Below are 11,866 nucleotides of genomic sequence, written 5' to 3'. Positions count from 1 at the left end.
CATTGCACTCTCTGGACTCACTGCACCGCATTCCCACTGGTGCCAGTGCGCTCTCTGGACTCACTGCACTGCATCCCCAGTGGTGCCAGTGCGCTCTCAGGACTCACTGCAGGGCATCCCCAGTGGTGCCAGTGCACTCTCTGGACTCACTGCACTGCATCCCCAGTCCTGCCAGTGCACTCTCTTGACTCACTGCAGTGCATCCCCAGTGGTGCCAGTACACTCACTGGACTGACTGAAGTGCATCCCCAGTGGTGTCAGTGCACTCACTGGAGTCACTGCACTGCATCCCCAGTGGTGCAAGTGCACTCCCTGGACTCACTGCACTGCATTCCCAGTGGTGACAGTGAAGTCTTTGGACTCACTGCACTCCATCCCCACTGGTGCCTTTGCACTCCCTGGACTCACTGCACTGCTCCAGCCGCGGCAGCCGCTCCAGCCGCGGTAGCCCTCCAGCCGTGGCAGCCGCTCCACTCGGTAGCGGCTGGAGCGGCTGCCGCGGTTGGAGCGGCTGGAGCGGCTGCCGCGGCTGGAGCGGCTGCCGCGGATGGAGAGGCTGGCGAGGCTGGAGGGGCTGGAGCGGCTGCCGCGGCTGGAGCGGCTGGAGCGGCTGCCGCGGCTGGAGCGTCTGCCGCGGCTGGAGGGCCTACCGCGGGGTTGACTCGGCTGGAGCGGATACCGAGGCTGGAACGGCACTCTCTGGACTCACTGAAATGCATTCTCAGTGGTGCCAGTGCACTCTCTGGACTCACTGCTCTGCATCCCCAGTGGTGCTAGTGCACTCTGGACTCACTGCAGTGCATCCCCAGTGGTGCCAGTGCACTCTCTGGACTCACTGCACCGCATTCCCACTGGTGTCAGTGCACTCTGTGGACTCACTGCACTGCATCCCCAGTGGTGTCAGTGCACTCTCTGGACTCCCGGCACCGTATCCCCAGTGGTGCCAGTGCATTCGCTGGACTCACGGCACTGCATCCCCAGTGGTGCCAGTGCACTCTCTGGACTCACTGCAGTGCATCCCAAGTGGTGCCAATGCACTCTCTGGACTCACTGCAGTGCATCCCCAGTGGTGCCAGTACACTCACTGGACTCACTGCACTGCATCCCCAGTGGTGCCAGTGCAGTCTCTGCACTCACTGAAGTGCATCTCCAGTGGTGCCAGAGCACTCTCTGGACTCACTGCAGTGCATCCCAGTGGTGCCAGTGCACTCTCTGGACACTCTGCACTGCATCCCCACTGGTGCCAGTGCACTCTCTGGACTCACTGCACTGCATCCCCAGTGGTGCCAGTGCACTCTCTGGACTCACTGCACTGCATCTCCAATGGTGCCAGTGCACTCTCTGGACTCACTGCACTGCATCCCCAGTGGTGCCAATGCACTCTCTGGACTCACTGCTGTGCATCCCCAGTGGTGCCAGTACACTCACTGGACTGACTGAAGTGCATTCCCAGTGGTGACATTGAAGTCTTTGGACTCACTGCACTCCATCCCCACTGGTGCCTTTGCACTCCCTGGACTCACTGCACTGCTCCAGCCGCGGCAGCCGCTCCAGCCGCGGTAGCCCTCCAGCCGTGGCAGCCGCTCCACTCGGTAGCGGCTGGAGCGGCTGCCGCGGCTGGAGCGGCTGGAGCGGCTGCCGCGGCTGGAGCGGCTGCCGCGGATGGAGAGGCTGGCGCGGCTGGAGGGGCTGGAGCGGCTGCCGCGGCTGGAGCGGCTGGAGCGGCTGCCGCGGCTGGAGCGTCTGCCGCGGCTGGAGGGGCTACCGCGGGGTTGACTCGGCTGGAGCGGATGCCGAGGCTGGAACGGCACTCTCTGGACTCACTGAAATGCATTCTCAGTGGTGCCAGTGCACTCTCTGGACTCACTGCTCTGCATCCCCAGTGGTGCTAGTGCACTCTCTGGACTCACTGCAGTGCATCCCCAGTGGTGCCATTGCACTCTCTGGACTCACTGCACCGCATTCCCACTGGTGCCAGTGCGCTCTCTGGACTCACTGCACTGCATCCCCAGTGGTGCCAGTGCGCTCTCAGGACTCACTGCAGGGCATCCCCAGTGGTGCCAGTGCACTCTCTGGACTCACTGCACTGCATCCCCAGTCCTGCCAGTGCACTCTCTTGACTCACTGCAGTGCATCCCCAGTGGTGCCAGTACACTCACTGGACTGACTGAAGTGCATCCCCAGTGGTGTCAGTGCACTCACTGGAGTCACTGCACTGCATCCCCAGTGGTGCAAGTGCACTCCCTGGACTCACTGCACTGCATTCCCAGTGGTGACAGTGAAGTCTTTGGACTCACTGCACTCCATCCCCACTGGTGCCTTTGCACTCCCTGGACTCACTGCACTGCTCCAGCCGCGGCAGCCGCTCCAGCCGCGGTAGCCCTCCAGCCGTGGCAGCCGCTCCACTCGGTAGCGGCTGGAGCGGCTGCCGCGGTTGGAGCGGCTGGAGCGGCTGCCGCGGCTGGAGCGGCTGCCGCGGATGGAGAGGCTGGCGAGGCTGGAGGGGCTGGAGCGGCTGCCGCGGCTGGAGCGGCTGGAGCGGCTGCCGCGGCTGGAGCGTCTGACGCGGCTGGAGGGCCTACCGCGGGGTTGACTCGGCTGGAGCGGATACCGAGGCTGGAACGGCACTCTCTGGACTCACTGAAATGCATTCTCAGTGGTGCCAGTGCACTCTCTGGACTCACTGCTCTGCATCCCCAGTGGTGCTAGTGCACTCTGGACTCACTACAGTGCATCCCCAGTGGTGCCAGTGCACTCTCTGGACTCACTGCACCGCATTCCCACTGGTGTCAGTGCACTCTGTGGACTCACAGCACTGCATCCCCAGTGGTGTCAGTGCACTCTCTGGACTCCCGGCACCGTATCCCCAGTGGTGCCAGTGCATTCGCTGGACTCACGGCACTGCATCCACAGTGGTGCCAGTGCACTCTCTGGACTCACTGAAGTGCATTCTCAGTGGAGCCAGTGCACTCTCTGGACTCACTGCACTGCATCCCCAGTGGTGCCAGTGCACTCTCTGGACTCACTGCAGTGCATCCCAAGTGGTGCCAATGCACTCTCTGGACTCACTGCAGTGCATCCCCAGTGGTGCCAGTACACTCACTGGACTCACTGCACTGCATCCCCAGTGGTGCCAGTGCAGTCTCTGCACTCACTGAAGTGCATCTCCAGTGGTGCCAGAGCACTCTCTGGACTCACTGCAGTGCATCACCTGTGGTGCCAGTGCACTCTCTGGACACTCTGCACTGCATCCCCACTGGTGCCAGTGCACTCTCTGGACTCACTGCACTGCATCCCCAGTGGTGCCAGTGCACTCTCTGGACTCACTGCACTGCATCTCCAATGGTGCCAGTGCACTCTCTGGACTCACTGCACTGCATCCCCAGTGGTGCCAATGCACTCTCTGGACTCACTGCTGTGCATCCCCAGTGGTGCCAGTACACTCACTGGACTGACTGAAGTGCATTCCCAGTGGTGACATTGAAGTCTTTGGACTCACTGCACTCCATCCCCACTGGTGCCTTTGCACTCCCTGGACTCACTGCACTGCTCCAGCCGCGGCAGCCGCTCCAGCCGCGGTAGCCCTCCAGCCGTGGCAGCCGCTCCACTCGGTAGCGGCTGGAGCGGCTGCCGCGGCTGGAGCGGCTGCCGCGGCTGGAGCGGCTGCCGCGGATGGAGAGGCTGGCGCGGCTGGAGGGGCTGGAGCGGCTGCCGCGGCTGGAGCGTCTGCCGCGGCTGGAGGGGCTACCGCGGGGTTGACTCGGCTGGAGCGGATGCCGAGGCTGGAACGGCACTCTCTGGACTCACTGAAATGCATTCTCAGTGGTGCCAGTGCACTCTCTGGACTCACTGCTCTGCATCCCCAGTGGTGCTAGTGCACTCTCTGGACTCACTGCAGTGCATCCCCAGTGGTGCCATTGCACTCTCTGGACTCACTGCACCGCATTCCCACTGGTGCCAGTGCGCTCTCTGGACTCACTGCACTGCATCCCCAGTGGTGCCAGTGCGCTCTCAGGACTCACTGCAGGGCATCCCCAGTGGTGCCAGTGCACTCTCTGGACTCACTGCACTGCATCCCCAGTCCTGCCAGTGCACTCTCTTGACTCACTGCAGTGCATCCCCAGTGGTGCCAGTACACTCACTGGACTGACTGAAGTGCATCCCCAGTGGTGTCAGTGCACTCACTGGAGTCACTGCACTGCATCCCCAGTGGTGCAAGTGCACTCCCTGGACTCACTGCACTGCATTCCCAGTGGTGACAGTGAAGTCTTTGGACTCACTGCACTCCATCCCCACTGGTGCCTTTGCACTCCCTGGACTCACTGCACTGCTCCAGCCGCGGCAGCCGCTCCAGCCGCGGTAGCCCTCCAGCCGTGGCAGCCGCTCCACTCGGTAGCGGCTGGAGCGGCTGCCGCGGTTGGAGCGGCTGGAGCGGCTGCCGCGGCTGGAGCGGCTGCCGCGGATGGAGAGGCTGGCGAGGCTGGAGGGGCTGGAGCGGCTGCCGCGGCTGGAGCGGCTGGAGCGGCTGCCGCGGCTGGAGCGTCTGCCGCGGCTGGAGGGCCTACCGCGGGGTTGACTCGGCTGGAGCGGATACCGAGGCTGGAACGGCACTCTCTGGACTCACTGAAATGCATTCTCAGTGGTGCCAGTGCACTCTCTGGACTCACTGCTCTGCATCCCCAGTGGTGCTAGTGCACTCTGGACTCACTGCAGTGCATCCCCAGTGGTGCCAGTGCACTCTCTGGACTCACTGCACCGCATTCCCACTGGTGTCAGTGCACTCTGTGGACTCACTGCACTGCATCCCCAGTGGTGTCAGTGCACTCTCTGGACTCCCGGCACCGTATCCCCAGTGGTGCCAGTGCATTCGCTGGACTCACGGCACTGCATCCACAGTGGTGCCAGTGCACTCTCTGGACTCACTGAAGTGCATTCTCAGTGGAGCCAGTGCACTCTCTGGACTCACTGCACTGCATCCCCAGTGGTGCCAGTGCACTCTCTGGACTCACTGCAGTGCATCCCAAGTGGTGCCAATGCACTCTCTGGACTCACTGCAGTGCATCCCCAGTGGTGCCAGTACACTCACTGGACTCACTGCACTGCATCCCCAGTGGTGCCAGTGCAGTCTCTGCACTCACTGAAGTGCATCTCCAGTGGTGCCAGAGCACTCTCTGGACTCACTGCAGTGCATCCCAGTGGTGCCAGTGCACTCTCTGGACACTCTGCACTGCATCCCCACTGGTGCCAGTGCACTCTCTGGACTCACTGCACTGCATCCCCAGTGGTGCCAGTGCACTCTCTGGACTCACTGCACTGCATCTCCAATGGTGCCAGTGCACTCTCTGGACTCACTGCACTGCATCCCCAGTGGTGCCAATGCACTCTCTGGACTCACTGCTGTGCATCCCCAGTGGTGCCAGTACACTCACTGGACTGACTGAAGTGCATTCCCAGTGGTGACATTGAAGTCTTTGGACTCACTGCACTCCATCCCCACTGGTGCCTTTGCACTCCCTGGACTCACTGCACTGCTCCAGCCGCGGCAGCCGCTCCAGCCGCGGTAGCCCTCCAGCCGTGGCAGCCGCTCCACTCGGTAGCGGCTGGAGCGGCTGCCGCGGCTGGAGCGGCTGGAGCGGCTGCCGCGGCTGGAGCGGCTGCCGCGGTTGGAGCGGCTGGAGCGGCTGCCGCGGCTGGAGCGGCTGCCGCGGATGGAGAGGCTGGCGCGGCTGGAGGGGCTGGAGCGGCTGCCGCGGCTGGAGCGGCTGGAGCGGCTGCCGCGGCTGGAGCGTCTGCCGCGGCTGGAGGGGCTACCGCGGGGTTGACTCGGCTGGAGCGGATGCCGAGGCTGGAACGGCACTCTCTGGACTCACTGAAATGCATTCTCAGTGGTGCCAGTGCACTCTCTGGACTCACTGCTCTGCATCCCCCGTGGTGCTAGTGCACTCTCTGGACTCACTGCAGTGCATCCCCAGTGGTGCCATTGCACTCTCTGGACTCACTGCACCGCATTCCCACTGGTGGCAGTGCGCTCTCTGGACTCACTGCACTGCATCCCCAGTGGTGCCAGTGCGCTCTCAGGACTCACTGCAGGGCATCCCCAGTGGTGCCAGTGCACTCTCTGGACTCACTGCACTGCATCCCCAGTCCTGCCAGTGCACTCTCTTGACTCACTGCAGTGCATCCCCAGTGGTGCCAGTACACTCACTGGACTGACTGAAGTGCATCCCCAGTGGTGTCAGTGCACTCACTGGAGTCACTGCACTGCATCCCCAGTGGTGCAAGTGCACTCCCTGGACTCACTGCACTGCATTCCCAGTGGTGACAGTGAAGTCTTTGGACTCACTGCACTCCATCCCCACTGGTGCCTTTGCACTCCCTGGACTCACTGCACTGCTCCAGCCGCGGCAGCCGCTCCAGCCGCGGTAGCCCTCCAGCCGTGGCAGCCGCTCCACTCGGTAGCGGCTGGAGCGGCTGCCGCGGTTGGAGCGGCTGGAGCGGCTGCCGCGGCTGGAGCGGCTGCCGCGGATGGAGAGGCTGGCGAGGCTGGAGGGGCTGGAGCGGCTGCCGCGGCTGGAGCGGCTGGAGCGGCTGCCGCGGCTGGAGCGTCTGCCGCGGCTGGAGGGCCTACCGCGGGGTTGACTCGGCTGGAGCGGATACCGAGGCTGGAACGGCACTCTCTGGACTCACTGAAATGCATTCTCAGTGGTGCCAGTGCACTCTCTGGACTCACTGCTCTGCATCCCCAGTGGTGCTAGTGCACTCTGGACTCACTGCAGTGCATCCCCAGTGGTGCCAGTGCACTCTCTGGACTCACTGCACCGCATTCCCACTGGTGTCAGTGCACTCTGTGGACTCACTGCACTGCATCCCCAGTGGTGTCAGTGCACTCTCTGGACTCACTGCAGTGCATCCCAAGTGGTGCCAATGCACTCTCTGGACTCACTGCATTGCATCCCCAGTGGTGCCAGTACACTCACTGGACTCACTGCACTGCATCCCCAGTGGTGCCAGTGCACTCTCTGGACTCACTGCACTGCATCCCCAGTGGTGCCAATGCACTCTCTGCACTCACTGAAGTGCATCTCCAGTGGTGCCAGATCACTCTCTGGACTCACTGCAGTGCATCCCAGTGGTGCCAGTGCACTCTCTGGACACTCTGCACTGCATCCCCACTGGTGCCAGTGCACTCTCTGGACTCACTGCACTGCATCCCCAGTGGTGCCAGTGCACTCTCTGGACTCACTGCACTGCATCTCCAATGGTGCCAGTGCACTCTCTGGACTCACTGCACTGCATCCCCAGTGGTGCCAATGCACTCTCTGGACTCACTGCTGTGCATCCCCAGTGGTGCCAGTACACTCACTGGACTGACTGAAGTGCATTCCCAGTGGTGACATTGAAGTCTTTGGACTCACTGCACTGCATCCCCACTGGTGCCTTTGCACTCCCTGGACTCACTGCACTGCTCCAGCCGCGGCAGCCGCTCCAGCCGCGGTAGCCCTCCAGCCGTGGCAGCCGCTCCACTCGGTAGCGGCTGGAGCGGCTGCCGCGGCTGGAGCGGCTGGAGCGGCTGCCGCGGCTGGAGCGGCTGCCGCGGATGGAGAGGCTGGCGCGGCTGGAGGGGCTGGAGCGGCTGCCGCGGCTGGAGCGGCTGGAGCGGCTGCCGCGGCTGGAGCGTCTGCCGCGGCTGGAGGGGCTACCGCGGGGTTGACTCGGCTGGAGCGGATGCCGAGGCTGGAACGGCACTCTCTGGACTCACTGAAATGCATTCTCAGTGGTGCCAGTGCACTCTCTGGACTCACTGCTCTGCATCCCCAGTGGTGCTAGTGCACTCTCTGGACTCACTGCAGTGCATCCCCAGTGGTGCCATTGCACTCTCTGGACTCACTGCACCGCATTCCCACTGGTGCCAGTGCGCTCTCTGGACTCACTGCACTGCATCCCCAGTGGTGCCAGTGCGCTCTCAGGACTCACTGCAGGGCATCCCCAGTGGTGCCAGTGCACTCTCTGGACTCACTGCACTGCATCCCCAGTCCTGCCAGTGCACTCTCTTGACTCACTGCAGTGCATCCCCAGTGGTGCCAGTACACTCACTGGACTGACTGAAGTGCATCCCCAGTGGTGCCAGTGCACTCTCTGGACTCACAGCACTGCATGCCCAGTGGTGCCAGTGCACTCTCTGGACTCACTGCATTGCATCCTCAGTGGTGCCAGTGCACTCTCTGGACTCACTGCACTGCATCCCCAGTCCTGCCAGTGCACTCTCTGGACTCACTGCACTGCATCCCCAATGGTGCCAGTGCACTCTCTGGACTCACTGCACTGCTCCAGCCGCGGCAGCCTCTCCAGGCGCACCAGCCGCGGCATCCGCTCCAGCCTCGGCATCCGCTCCAGCCGCGTTAACCGCTCCAGCCGCGGTAGCTCCTCCAGCCGCGCCAGCCGCTCCAGCCGCGGCAGCCGCTCCAGCCGCTCCAGCCGCGGCATCCGCTCCAGCCGCTCCAGCCACGGCAGCCGCTCCAACCGCGGCAGCCGCTCCAGTCGCGGCAGCCGCTCCAGCCGCTCCAGCCGCGGCAGCCGCTCCAGCCGCTACCGAGTGGAGCGGCTGCCACGGCTGGAGGGCTACCGCGGCTGGAGCGGCTGCCGCGGCTGGAGCAGTGCAGTGAGTCCAGGGAGTGCAAAGGCACCAGTGGGGATGGAGTGCAGTGAGTCCAAAGACTTCACTGTCACCACTGGGGATGCAGTGCAGTGAGTCCAGAGAGTGCCCTGGCACCACTGGGGATGCCCTGCAGTGAGTCCAGAGAGTGCACTGGCACCACTGGGGATGCACTACAGTGAGTCCAGGGATAGCACTGGCACCACTGGGGATGCAGTGCAGTGAGTCCAGAGAGTGCACTGGCACCACTGGGGATGCCCTGCAGTGAGCCCAGAGAGTGCACTGGCACCACTGGGGATGCACTGCAGTGAGTCCAGAGAGTGCACTGGCACCACTGGGGATGCAGTGCAGTGAGTCCAGAGAGTGCACTGGCACCACTGGGGATGCAGTGCAGTGAGTCCAGAGAGTGCACAGGCTCCACTGAGAATGCACTTCAGTGAGTCCAGAGAGTGCACTGGCACCACTGGGGATGCAGTGCAGTGAGTCCAGAGAGTGCACTGGCAGCACTGGGGATGCAGTGCAGTGAGTCCAGAGAGTGCACTGGCACCACAGGTGATGCACTCCAGTGAGTCCAGAGAGTGCACTTGCACCACGGGGGATGCAGTGCAGTGAGTCCAGAGAGCGCACTGGCACCACTGGGGATGCACTGCAGTGAGTCCACAGAGTGCAATGGCACCACTGGGGATGCAGTGCAGTGAGTCCAGAGAGTGCACTGGCACCACTGGGGATGAACTGCAGTGAGTCCAGAGAGTGCACTGGCACCAATGGAGCTTCAGTGCAGTGAGTCCAGAGAGTGCACTGGCACCACTGGGGATGTAGTGCAGTGAGTCCAGAGAGTGCACTGGCACCACTGAAAATGCACTTCAGTGTGTCCAGAGAGTGCACTGGCACCACTGGGGATGCACTGCAGTGAGTCCAGAGAGTGCACTAGCGCCACTGGGGATGCAGTGCAGTGAGTCCAGAGAGTGTACTGGCACCACAGGGGATGCAGTGCAGTGAGTCCAGAGAGTGCACTGGCACCACTGGGGATGCACTGCAGTGAGTCCAGAGAGTGCACTGGCACCACAGGTGATGCAGTGCAGTGAGTCCAGAGAGTGGCGCTCCAGCCTCGTTTTCCGCTCCAGCCGCGTCAACCGCTCCAGCCGCGGTAGCCCCTCCAGCCGAGGCAGACGCTCTAGACGCTCCAACCGCGTCAGCCTCTCCAGCCGCGTTAGCCCCTCCAGCCGCGGCAGCCGCTCCAGCCGCGGCAGCCGCCCCAGCCGCGGTAACCGCTCCAAACGCGGCAGGAGGTCCAGCCGGGGCAGCCGCTCCAGCCGCTACCGAGTGGAGCGGCTGCCACGGCTGGAGCGGTTGCCGCGGTTGGAGCGCCTGCCGTGTTTGGAGCGGCTGCCGCGGCTTCCGCGGCTGGAGCGGCTGCCGCGGTTGGACAGTCTGCCGCGTATGCCGCGGACGGAGCGGCTGCCGCGGCTGCCGCGGCTGCCGAGGCTGGAGGGCTACCGCGGCTGGAGCGACTGCCGCGGCTGGAGTAGTGCAGTGAGTCCAGAGAGTGCACTGGCACCACTGGGGATGCACTTCAGTGTGTCCAGAGAGTGCATTGGCACCACTTGGGATGCAGTGCAGTGAGTCCAGAGAGTGCACTGGCACCATTGGAGATGCAGTGCAGTGAGTCCAGAGAGTGCACTGGCACCACTGGGGGTGCAGTGCAGTGAGTCCAGAGAGTGCACTGGCACCACTGGGGATGCAGTGCAGTGAGTCCAGAGAGTGCACTGGCACCACTGGGGATGCAGTGCAGTGAGTCCAGAGAGTTCACTGGCACCACTGGAGATGCACTTCAGTGAGTGCAGAGACTGCACTGGCACCACTGGGGATGCAGTGCAGTGAGTCCAGAGAGTGTACTGGCAACACTGGGGATGCACTGCAGTGAGTCCAGAGAGTTCACTGGCACCACTGGAGATGCACTTCAGTGAGTGCAGAGACTGCACTGGCACCACTGGGGATGCAGTGCAGTGAGTCCAGAGAGTGTACTGGCAACACTGGGGATGCACTGCAGTGAGTCCAGAGAGTGCACTGGCACCACTGGGGATGCAGTGCAGTGAGTCCAGAGAGTGTACTGGCACCACTGGGGATGCACTGCAGTGAGTCCAGAGAGTGCATTGGCACCACTTGGGATGCACTGCAGTGAGTCCAGAGAGTGCACTTGCACCCCTGGGGATGCAGTGCAGTGAGTCCAGAGAGTGCACTGACACCACTGGGGATGCAGTGCAGTGAGTCCAGAGAGTGCACTGGCACCATTGGAGATGCAGTGCAGTGAGTCCAGAGAGTGCACTGGCACCACTGGGGATGCAGTGCAGTGAGTCCAGAGAGTGCACTGGCACCACTGGGTATGCACTGCAGTGAGTCCAGAGAGTTCACTGGCACCACTGGAGATGCACTTCAGTGAGTGCAGAGACTGCACTGGCACCACTGGGGATGCAGTGCAGTGAGTCCAGAGAGTGTACTGGCACCACTGGGGATGCACTGCAGTGAGTCCAGAGAGTGCATTGGCACCACTTGGGATGCACTGCAGTGAGTCCAGAGAGTGCACTTGCACCACTGGGGATGCAGTGCAGTGAGTCCAGAGAGTGCACTGGCACCAATGGGGATGCACTGCAGTGAGTCCACAGAGTGCACTGGCACCACTGGGGATGCAGTGCAGTGAGTCCAGAGAGTGCACTGGCACCACTGGTGATGCAGTACAGTGAGTCCAGAGAGTGCACTGGCACCAGTGGGGATGCAGTGCAGTGAGTCCAGAGAGTGCACTGGCACCACTGGGGATGCACTGCAGTGAGTCCAGAGAGTTCACTGGCACCACTGGAGATGTACTTCAGTGAGTCCAGAGACTGCACTGGCACCACTGGGGATGCAGTGCAGTGAGTCCAGAGAGTGCATTGGCACCACTTGGGATGCACTGCAGTGAGTCCAGAGAGTGCACTGGCACCACTGGGGATGCACTGCAGTGAGTCCAGAGAGTGCATTGGCACCACTTGGGATGCACTGCAGTGAGTCCAGAGAGTGCACTGGCACCACTGGGGATGCAGTGCAGTGAGTCCAGAGAGTGCGCTGGCACCACTGGGGATGCACTGCAGTGAGTCCAGAGAGTGCACTGGCACCAATGGGGATGCACTTCAGTGAGTCCACAGAGTGCACTGGCTCCACTGGGGATGCAGTGCAGTG

Source organism: Anser brachyrhynchus (genome assembly GCF_964034855.1).
Source record: "Anser brachyrhynchus genome assembly, contig: SCAFFOLD_195, whole genome shotgun sequence".
In the NCBI taxonomy this organism is placed as follows: domain Eukaryota; kingdom Metazoa; phylum Chordata; class Aves; order Anseriformes; family Anatidae; genus Anser; species Anser brachyrhynchus.
The sequence above is the reverse complement of the archived record's forward strand: the minus strand, read 5'-3'. Positions refer to the sequence as shown.